The following is an 11,813-nucleotide window of genomic DNA, read 5'->3' on the forward strand; positions in this document are numbered from 1 at the left end:
GCAGTATTTTTTTCCAACAAGGAAACTTCCATGAACTTAAAAAGTTACGTTGGGTGCCTCGTGGGAGGGACACGCCTCACAGCAGGTGACAGGTCAAAGGCATAAAAAGAGTCACAGCCAAGATGTTCAGTCACACAATGGCTTTGTACAAGTGGATCTGCATATTGACTGTGGCCAGTCTTTTACCAGGTAAGGCAAACTTTTACTTTACTATTACCTTTCCTCTGCAAACTCTTGCAAAAATAATCAAGCTTACAAAGGAGTAGGGAAAAACATCACAGTTAACACGAGGATTTTTCAATATCTCTGTAAATCAAACTCAGAAGAATATAATTTTACTTAAAAAAGGAAAAAATGACTTTATTCCTGATAGAGTTGACTAAAGAAAATGAACAATAATTAAAAAAATATTACCTTGTAGTGAATCTAATTCTTGCAATGCACCCTGTTTTTGAATTTATTTATTTATTTATTTATTTATTTATTTATTTATTTATTTATTTATTTTTACCACACATCCTCACAAGAGTAAACTGATAAGAGACTTTTTTTTTTCAACAGTTGTCTTACTGGTGACTTTTTCCTTGCATGTAGATAACATACAATTTCAAATGGAAACAAGTTCATTTTTCTTTAATCATTTTTGTTTCAATTTCTTTTTCATAATAAACATTAGGATATATTTTAAAAATTTGAAATTAAAATAATAAATCTACGGTCTGATTTCCCTTTGTTGATGAATTCTTGTGCACAAAACCCAATTTCATATGAAGCATCAGTATCATTAAATTTGATTTAAAAATACATTGATATACAAATATAAACATTTCCCCTAATTTCCATTGTTATTTTTTTTGTTTTATCTATTTTCTTTTTGGTGTCAACACAAAGATTGATTCTTGAGACTTAAAGTGAAAAATTATGTGAAAGAAGAAAACATTTCAGGTCAGCAAACTGAAAAATAAAGGAGCTATTACTTGTTCAGGTTTAATTGGTAAATGATTAATTTACATTTTGGAAAGTTGACTTTTAACTTTTTAAAATTTTGATTTGGGAAATCATTCAAATGGAAAAAAAATAATTAATTCTTTTTTTGAGTACTGTAGGAGAAAAAAACAACAACAAAAAAACAAAAAAACAAAAAATTGCTTGGACTTTACTAACAAAACTGTGTTTCCTCATTCCAGAGTCTGACGCTCAGCTTGATGGTAAGTACATTTGATATTCCTTTTTAAAACATGGCTTCTATTCGCATAAGAGGAAAGCTCTAGTAAACTAAAAAATCAAAAGGTTATTCAGTGATAATTGGACAGTCTGAAAACTGTTGACTCAAAAGAATTTCAAAATGAATCTTCTTTAAAGTATGCGGAAAGGCCCCCCTGAATAACAGAATCGTTGGTGGTGAAGATGCACCACTTGGAAGCTGGCCCTGGCAAGTTAGCCTGCAGATATTTGGTGGCCATGTTTGCGGCGGTTCGCTCATCAACAGAGAGTGGGTGATGACTGCAGCCCACTGCTTCTTCAGGTGAGTGGCTCAAACAAATGCATTCCAGTCTGTGGTTTGCAAGGCTCCTGGTTCACCTTTCTTCTAAATCCAATGAATTTCTCTCATTTCCTCTTCAGTGACAACCCAAGTGATTGGCAGGTGTCTCTCGGCCGTCAGAACCTGCAAGGAAACAATCCAAATGAAGTGTCCAGGAGAGTGGACCGCATCATTCTGCATCCAAACTATGACAGCGACACCAGCGACAACGACATTGCTCTGCTCCATCTCTCCTCACCTGTCCAGTTCACAGACTACATCAGGCCTGTGTGTCTGGCAGCAGATGACAGTAAATTCAACAGTGGCACTGACAGCTGGGTCACTGGCTGGGGTGCAGTTCAGGAAGGAGGTGAGTCAGATTCTACAATTGCAAATGCTTTGGGCCATGTGACTCACAGATCAGCAGCTGGATGTGTGAATGTTCTGTCCTCTTTTTGCTCCCCAGTGTCATTACCCTTCCCTGAAACTCTGCAAGAGGTGCAAGTACCAGTTCTTGGAAACCGACAGTGTAACTGTCTGAATGGAGTGGGCACAGTCACAGACAACATGATCTGTGCTGGAGTTCTGGCTGGAGGCAAGGACTCCTGTCAGGTATCCATCTTGCTTAATACCTGATTAGAGACAAATGTTCAGTGTCAGGGTGCACCAGGACTCATCGATGTGCATTAAACCCACAGGGTGACTCTGGAGGTCCTATGGTGATTAAGAAGGACTCCATCTGGGTCCTCTCTGGAGTGGTGAGCTTTGGTTTTGGCTGTGCTCGACCCAACCTGCCAGGAGTGTACTCCAGAGTGTCCCGTTACCAGTCCTGGATCAACTCCCACATCAGCTCTGATAAGCCAGGCTTTGTCACCTTCACCTCCTCTGGACCTGATGCTGACAGCAGCTACACATGTCCTGGCCTGCCACCTCCAGTTGTTCCTTCTGGGACCGCTGCTCCAGGCATCATAACAACTGACATCCAATCCTTAACCCCCAGTGCTGATTGTAAGTGTCCGCAATGCCAAGCCATTTCTAGATTGAGGATAATGCTACAACACATTGTAAAAAATCACCATCATGAACGTTGCTTTGTGTCAGATTGTCTTAACTGCCCCATGTGTAATGTGTCTCTGCTGTGCTATATAAACAATCCATCCTCTGTGCCCATTCATTTTTAGTGTGTGGAATCACACCCCTTAATAACAGAATAGTTGGTGGTGAAGATGCACCACTTGGAAGCTGGCCCTGGCAAGTAAGTCTTCAAAGATCTAGGAGACATGTTTGCGGCGGTTCGCTCATCAACAGAGAGTGGGTGATGTCTGCTGCACACTGCTTCTTCAGGTGAGTAGCTCAAACAAATGCATTCCAGTGTGTGGTTTGCGAGGCTCCTGGTACACCTTCCTTCTAAATCCAATGAATTTCTCTCATTTTCTCTTCAGTGACAACCCAAGTGATTGGCAGGTTTCTCTCGGCCGTCAGAACCTGCAAGGGGACAATCCAAATGAAGTGTCCAGGAGAGTGGACCGCATCATTCTGCATCCAAACTATGACAGCGACATCAGTGACAACGACATTGCTCTGCTCCATCTCTCCTCACCTGTCCAGTTCACAGACTACATCAGGCCTGTGTGTCTGGCAGCAGATGACAGTAAATTCAACAGTGGCACTGACAGCTGGGTCACTGGCTGGGGTGATGTTCAGGAAGGAGGTGAGTCAGATTCTATGATGGCAAATGCTTTGGGCTCTTAGTTTAGCAGCAGCTGGATGTGTGAATGGTCTTTCTTCTTCTTGCTCCCCCAGTGTCATTACCCTTCCCTGAAACTCTGCAAGAGGTGCAGGTACCAGTTCTTGGAAACCGACAGTGTAACTGTCTGAATGGAGTGGGCACAGTCACAGACAACATGATCTGTGCTGGAGTTCTGGCTGGAGGCAAGGACTCCTGTCAGGTATCCATCTTGCCTTATTTCTAGTTTTATACAGGTGTGTAAATTCCAAGTGCAGTTGGCTTATCTTAATGCCTTCAACCCACAGGGCGACTCTGGAGGTCCAATGGTAATTAAGAAGGACTCCATCTGGGTCCTCTCTGGGGTGGTGAGCTTTGGTTTTGGCTGTGCTCGTCCCAACCTGCCAGGAGTGTACTCCAGAGTGTCCCGTTACCAGTCCTGGATCAACTCCCACATCAGCTCTGATAAGCCAGGCTTTGTCACTTTCACCTCCTCAGGACCTGATGCTGACAGCAGCTACACATGTCCTGGCCTGCCACCTCCTGTTGTTCCTTCTGGTACCGCTGCTCCAGGCTTCATAACAACTGACTCCCAATCCTTAACCCCCAGTGCTGATTGTAAGTGTCTGCAATGCCATGCCTTTTTTAGTGTGACGATGATGCTAAAACACATTATTAAAAATCACCATTATTAACGTTGCTTTGTGTCAGATTGTCTAAACTGCCACAGGAGTAATGTGTCTCTGCTGTGCTATATAAACAATCCATCCTCTGTGCCCATTCATTTTTAGTGTGTGGAATCACACCCCTGAATAACAGAATAGTTGGTGGTGAAGATGCACCACCTGGAAGCTGGCCCTGGCAAGTTAGCCTGCAGATATTTGGTGGCCATGTTTGTGGTGGTTCACTCATCAACAGAGAGTGGGTGATGACTGCAGCCCACTGCTTCTTCAGGTGAGTGGCTCAAACAAATGCATTCCAGTCTGTGGTTTGCGAGGCTCCTGGTTCACCTTCCTTCTAAGTCCAATGAATTTCTCTCATTTCCTCTTCAGTGAGAACCCAAGTGATTGGAAGGTTTCTCTCGGCCGTCAGAACCTGCAAGGGGACAATCCAAATGAAGTATTTAGGAGAGTCGACCGCATCATTCTGCATCCAAACTATGATAGCACCACCAGCGACAACGACATTGCTCTGCTCCATCTCTCCTCACCTGTCCAGTTCACAGACTACATCAGGCCTGTGTGTCTGGCGGCAGATGACAGTAAATTCAACAGTGGCACTGACAGCTGGGTCACTGGCTGGGGTGATGTTCAGGAAGGAGGTGAGTCAGATTCTATGATGGCAAATGCTTTGGGCTCTTGGTTTAGCAGCAGCTGGATGTGTGAATGGTCTGTCTTTTTTTGCTCCCCCAGTGTCTTTACCCTTCCCTGAAACTCTACAAGAGGTGCAGGTACCAGTTCTTGGAAACCGACAGTGTGACTGTCTGAATGGAGTGGGCACAGTCACAGACAACATGATCTGTGCTGGAGTTCTGGCTGGAGGCAAGGACTCCTGTCAGGTATCCATCTTGCTTAATACCTGATTAGAGACAAATGTTCAGTGTCAGGGTGCACCAGGACTCATCGATGTGCATTAAACCCACAGGGTGACTCTGGAGGTCCTATGGTGATTAAGAAGGACTCCATCTGGGTCCTCTCTGGAGTGGTGAGCTTTGGTTTTGGCTGTGCTCGACCCAACCTGCCAGGAGTGTACTCCAGAGTGTCCCGTTACCAGTCCTGGATCAACTCCCACATCAGCTCTGATAAGCCAGGCTTTGTCACCTTCACCTCCTCTGGACCTGATGCTGACAGCAGCTACACATGTCCTGGCCTGCCACCTCCAGTTGTTCCTTCTGGGACCGCTGCTCCAGGCATCATAACAACTGACATCCAATCCTTAACCCCCAGTGCTGATTGTAAGTGTCCGCAATGCCATGCCATTTCTAGATTGAGGATAATGCTACAACACATTGTAAAAAATCACCATCATGAACGTTGCTTTGTGTCAGATTGTCTAAACTGCCCCATGTGTAATGTGTCTCTGCTGTGCTATATAAACAATCCATCCTCTGTGCCCATTCATTTTTAGTGTGTGGAATCACACCCCTGAATAACAGAATAGTTGGTGGTGAAGATGCACCACTTGGAAGCTGGCCCTGGCAAGTAAGTCTTCAAAGATCTAGGAGACATGTTTGCGGCGGTTCGCTCATCAACAGAGAGTGGGTGATGACTGCAGCACACTGCTTCTTCAGGTGAGTAGCTCAAACAAATGCATTCCAGTGTGTGGTTTGCAAGGCTCCTGGTTCACCTTCCTTCTAAATCCAATGAATTTCTCTCATTTTCTCTTCAGTGACAACCCAAGTGATTGGCAGGTTTCTCTCGGCCGTCAGAACCTGCAAGGGGACAATCCAAATGAAGTGTCCAGGAGAGTGGACCGCATCATTCTGCATCCAAACTATGACAGCGACACCAGCGACAACGACATTGCTCTGCTCCATCTCTCCTCACCTGTCCAGTTCACAGACTACATCAGGCCTGTGTGTCTGGCAGCAGATGACAGTCAATTCAACAGTGGCACTGACAGCTGGGTCACTGGCTGGGGTGATGTCCAGGAAGGAGGTGAGTCAGATTCTATGATGGCAAATGCTTTGGGCTCTTGGTTTAGCAGCAGCTGGATGTGTGAACGGTCTTTCTTCTTCTTGCACCCTCAGTGTCATTACCCTTCCCTGAAACTCTGCAAGAGGTGCAGGTACCAGTTCTTGGAAACCGACAGTGTAACTGTCTGAATGGAGTGGGCACAGTCACAGACAACATGATCTGTGCTGGAGTTCTGGCTGGAGGCAAGGACTCCTGTCAGGTATCCATCTTGCTAAATGCTTGATTAGACAAACGTTTAGTGTCAGGGTGCACCAGGACTCATGGCTCTGCATTCAACCCACAGGGTGACTCTGGAGGTCCTATGGTGATTAAGAAGGACTCCATCTGGGTCCTCTCTGGAGTGGTGAGCTTTGGTTTTGGCTGTGCTCGTCCCAACTTGCCAGGAGTGTACTCCAGAGTGTCCCGTTACCAGTCCTGGATCAACTCCCACATCAGCTCTGATAAGCCAGGCTTTGTCACCTTCACCTCCTCTGGACCTGATGCTGACAGCATCTACACATGTCCTGGCCTGCCACCTCCTGTTGTTCCTTCTGGTACCGCTGCTCCAGGCTTCATAACAACTGACATCCAATCCTTAACCCCCAGTGCTGATTGTAAGTGTCTGCAATGCCATGCCTTTTTTAGTATTCCTCTGATGCTACAACACATTATTAAAAATCACCATCATGAACGTTGCTTTGTGTCAGATTGTCTACACCGCCCCATGTGTAATGTGACCTTGATGGGCCATGTAAAAAATCCATTCTCTGTGCCCATTCATTTTTAGTGTGTGGAATCACACCCCTGAATAACAGAATAGTTGGTGGTGAAGATGCATCACCTGGAAGCTGGCCCTGGCAAGTAAGTCTTCAAAGGTCTAGGAGACATGTTTGTGGCGGTTCGCTAATCAACAGAGAGTGGGTGATGTCTGCTGCACACTGCTTCTCCAGGTGGGTTAATTTCTCAAAGCAAAGATTAAACTGACAATGTTCGTCTGATAAGAAATTCTCTTGTAATCCATGCAATGTGTTAAATCCAATATAGTACAAACACCAGAAGATGGAGAGTGTCTCTCGGCCGTCAGAACCTTCAAGGAAACAATCCAAATGAAGTGTCCAGGAGAGTGGACCGCATCATTCTGCATCCAAACTATGACAGTGACACCAGCGACAACGACATTGCTCTGCTCCATCTCTCCTCACCTGTCCAGTTCACAGACTACATCAGGCCTGTGTGTCTGGCAGCAGATGACAGTAAATTCAACAGTGGCACTGACAGCTGGGTCACTGGCTGGGGTGATGTTCAGGAAGGAGGTGAGTCAGATTCTACAATTGCAAATGCTTTGGGCCATGTGACTCACAGATCAGCAGCTGGATGTGTGAATGTTCTGTCCTCTTTTTGCTCCCCCAGTGTCTTTACCCTTCCCTGAAACTCTGCAAGAGGTGCAGGTACCAGTTCTTGGAAACCGACAGTGTAACTGTCTGAATGGAGTGGGCACAGTCACAGACAACATGATCTGTGCTGGAGTTCTGGCTGGAGGCAAGGACTCCTGTCAGGTATCCATCTTGCTTAATACCTGATTAGAGACAAACGTTTAGTGTCAGGGTGCACCAGGACTCATCGATGTGCATTCAACCCACAGGGTGACTCTGGAGGTCCAATGGTGATTAAGAAGGACTCCATCTGGGTCCTCTCTGGGGTGGTGAGCTTTGGTTTTGGATGTGCTCGTCCCAACCTGCCAGGAGTGTACTCCAGAGTGTCCCGTTACCAGTCCTGGATCAACTCCCACATCAGCTCTGATAAGCCAGGCTTTGTCACCTTCACCTCCTCTGGACCTGATGCTGACAGCAGCTACACATGTCCTGGCCTGCCACCTCCGGTTGATCCTTTTGTTACTGCTGCACCAGCCATTATCACCACAGACCTATCCACAACCTCAAGTTCTGATTGTAAGTGCCTGCAATGCCATGCCATTTTAAGTTTAAGGATGATGCTACAACACATTACCAAAAATGTCCATCATTTATGTTTCTTTGTGTAAGTTTTCCTCAACTCCCCATTGGTATTGTCAGTCCACTGTGCTTTGTCATTGATCCATCCTCTTTACCCTGTAATTTTAGTGTGTGGAATCACACCGCTGAATAACAGAATAGTTGGTGGTGAAGATGCACCACCTGGAAGCTGGCCCTGGCAAGTAAGTCTTCAAAGATCTAGGAGACATGTTTGCGGTGGTTCGCTAATCAACAGAGAGTGGGTGATGTCTGCTGCACACTGCTTCTCCAGGTGGGTTAATTTCTCAAAGCAAAGATAAACCTTACCAGTGTAAGTCTGAAAGCAATGCTCTTGTAATCCATGCAATGTATCAAATCCAATATAGTACAAACACCAGAAGATGGAGGGTGTCTCTCGGCCGTCAGAACCTTCAAGGAAACAATCCAAATGAAGTGTCCAGAAGAGTGGACCGCATCATTCTGCATCCAAACTATGACAGCGACACCAGCGACAACGACATTGCTCTGCTCCATCTCTCCTCACCTGTCCAGTTCACAGACTACATCAGGCCTGTGTGTCTGGCGGCAGATGACAGTAAATTCAACAGTGGCACTGACAGCTGGGTCACTGGCTGGGGTGATGTTCAGGAAGGAGGTGAGTCAGATTCTATGATGGCAAATGCTTTGGGCTCTTGGTTTAGCAGCAGCTGGATGTGTGAATGTTCTGTCCTCTTCTTGCTCCCCCAGTGTCATTACCCTTCCCTGAAACTCTGCAAGAGGTGCAGGTACCCGTTCTTGGAAACCGACAGTGTAACTGCCTGAATGGAGTGGGCACAGTCACAGACAACATGATCTGTGCTGGAGTTCTGGCTGGAGGCAAGGACTCCTGTCAGGTATCCATCTTGCCTTATTTCTAGTTTTATACAGGTGTTTAAATTCCAAGTGCAGTTGGCTTATCCTAATGCCTTCAACCCACAGGGTGACTCTGGAGGTCCTATGGTGATTAAGAAGGACTCCATCTGGGTCCTCTCTGGGGTGGTGAGCTTTGGTTTTGGCTGTGCTCGTCCCAACCTGCCAGGAGTGTACTCCAGAGTGTCCCGTTACCAGTCCTGGATCAACTCCCACATCAGCTCTGACAAGCCAGGCTTTGTCACTTTCACCTCCTCTGGACCTGATGCTGACAGCAGCTACACATGTCCTGGCCTGCCACCTCCTGTTGATCCTTTTGTTACTGCTGCACCAGCCATTATCACCACAGACCTATCCACAACCTCAAGTTCTGATTGTAAGTGCCTGCAATGCCATGCCATTTTAAGTTTAAGGTTGATGCTACAACACATTACAAAAAATGACCAAGCTTTATGTTTCTTTGTGTACGATATCCCTATCCTCCCTTTGTTATTGTCAGTCTACCATGCTTTGCCATTGATCCATTCTCTGTGCCCATTCATTTTTAGTGTGTGGAATCACACCCCTGAATAACAGAATAGTTGGTGGTGAAGATGCATCACCTGGAAGCTGGCCCTGGCAAGTAAGTCTTCAAAGATCTAGGAGACATATTTGCGGCGGTTCACTCATCAACAGAGAGTGGGTGATGTCTGCTGCACACTGCTTCTCCAGGTGGGTTAATTTCTGCAAGCAAAGATTAAACTGACAATGTTTGTCTGATAAGAAATTCTCTTGTAATCCATGCAATGTGTTAAATCCAATATAGTACAAACACCAGAAGATGGAGGGTGTCTCTCGGCCGTCAGAACCTGCAAGGAAACAATCCAAATGAAGTGTCCAGGAGATTCGACCGCATCATTCTGCATCCAAACTATGACAGCGACACCAGCGACAACGACATTGCTCTGCTCCATCTCTCCTCACCTGTCCAGTTCACAGACTACATCAGGCCTGTGTGTCTGGCAGCTGATGACAGTCAATTCAACAGTGGCACTGACAGCTGGGTCACTGGCTGGGGTGATGTTCAGGAAGGAGGTGAGTCAGATTCTATGATGGCAAATGCTTTGGCTCTTGGTTTAGCAGCAGCTGGATGTGTGAATGTTCTGTCCTCTTCTTGCGCCTTAGTGTCTTTACCCTTCCCTGAAACTCTGCAAGAGGTTCAAGTGCCTGTGATTGGAAACCGACAGTGTAACTGTCTGAATGGAGTGGGCACAGTCACAGACAACATGATCTGTGCTGGAGTTCTGGCTGGAGGCAAGGACTCCTGTCAGGTATCCATCTTGCCTTATTTCTAGTTTTGTACAACTGTTTAGAGACCATGTGATGTTTGCCTGATCTCAATGTCTCCAACCCACAGGGTGACTCTGGAGGTCCTATGGTGATTAAGAAGGACTCCATCTGGGTCCTCTCTGGGGTGGTGAGCTTTGGTTTTGGCTGTGCTCGTCCCAATCTGCCAGGAGTGTACTCCAGAGTGTCCCGTTACCAGTCCTGGATCAACTCCCACATCAGCTCTGACAAGCCAGGCTTTGTCACTTTCACCTCCTCTGGACCTGATGCTGACAGCAGCTACACATGTCCTGGCCTGCCCCCCCCTGTAGCTCCAGTTACGCCAAGTATTGTAACCAGTCCTGCAAGTAAGAGTTTCGAACAATTTTGTGACCCCTTTTAAAACGAAACGATACAAATCTCAAGGGGGGCATCCGTCAAGTAATCAATTTACATATAAATTTACTTCTGTTATTCATTGACTGCATGATTTTTTTATTCTATTCAATCAATTTACCTTTTCCAATATTAATGTCTTACACAGGGTCAGTGTGTGGCCAAGCTCCCATGAATAGTCGGGCTGTAGGTGACAGTGGGCCTGTACCTGGAGGAACATGGCCCTGGATTGTCAGCCTCCAAAGAAATGGGGTCTATGCCTGTGCAGGAACTCTTATTGCAGACAACTTTATCCTTACCTCTGCTCAATGTTTCTCCACGTGAGTGCAAAAGCATCGCAAACCATTGTCCATTTCAGATGTCACAGAGTGCAAAATGTGATACCGTGCTTCATATGCATCAACAGGTCCAATACAAATGCCAGCGAGTGGACAGCGCTTGTTGGTCACCAACGTGAAAATGACTCTGAAGAGTTTGAGATGTCCCTCAGCATCTTGAACATCACTGTAAGCAAAATGCCCAGCTCCAACGTTGCACTGCTGGAGCTCGGAAAATCAGTCAACTACATGGATCACATCCAGCCTGTGTGTATGGACATCACCAATGCAAGAACCTTTCCTATTGGAAGTCAGTGCTGGGTTCCCGGATGGGGCAACAACAAAGGTAAAGTCAAATGTAACGAACTTGTCCGACACATAAACTTTGTAGTGGTTAGTGCATAGATAACAATCGGTCATATGTGTTTTCGTGTGATTAAATGTCATTTTCTCTCTGCTGATAAAGCTGGCACAGGTCTTCGAGACTTTGAAACTCAAGTTGCAAGCTGTGGAAGTGACACTGATTCTGAGAACATCTGCACTTACTCAATGGCTCTTCAACAAGTAATAAAACACTTATACAATCCCTCAGTGTTTTAGACAACCTCATTCAGTGGCTGTCATATTAAAGCTGTGTCGTGACCTCACTCATAATCAATCTTGTGGTTTTTGCAGGGAGATGAAGGAGCCCCTCTTCTCTGCAGGTCCGACTCATCTTGGTTCCAGGCGGCTGTTGTATCAATGAGTGGAAGTAAATCGGTCCGTGCAGATGTTCAGGTCTTCGCAAAAACCTCGAGATTCGGGTCCTTTTTGAAGGAGACAGTTGGTGACATGTTGACACCAGCAGCAACAGGAAATGCACCAAGTTTCTCAATGTCCTTGTTCCTCTCTTTCACTGTCCCCATAGCAACAATGTTCCTGTGGTCATAATGTTAGGTTTCCTATCAGCGGGGACGGCAGAACTCAAGGTCA

General features: G+C 45.9%; 2 pseudogenes; both read left to right on the forward strand.

The window, feature by feature from the left end:
• Positions 1 to 1,198: 1,198 nt before the first annotated feature.
• LOC141785484 (transmembrane protease serine 9-like) lies at positions 1,199 to 5,375 on the forward strand (annotated as a pseudogene).
• Positions 5,376 to 5,512: 137 nt separating this feature from the next.
• On the forward strand, positions 5,513 to 11,771 carry LOC141785485 (transmembrane protease serine 9-like; annotated as a pseudogene).
• The last annotated feature ends 42 nt before the right edge of the window (positions 11,772 to 11,813 follow it).

This window comes from Halichoeres trimaculatus, unplaced genomic scaffold, assembly GCF_033239565.1.
Source record: "Halichoeres trimaculatus isolate MK-OKI-2021-1 unplaced genomic scaffold, fHalTri1.1 fHalTri1_scaffold_23, whole genome shotgun sequence".
Lineage (NCBI taxonomy): Eukaryota > Metazoa > Chordata > Actinopteri > Labriformes > Labridae > Halichoeres > Halichoeres trimaculatus.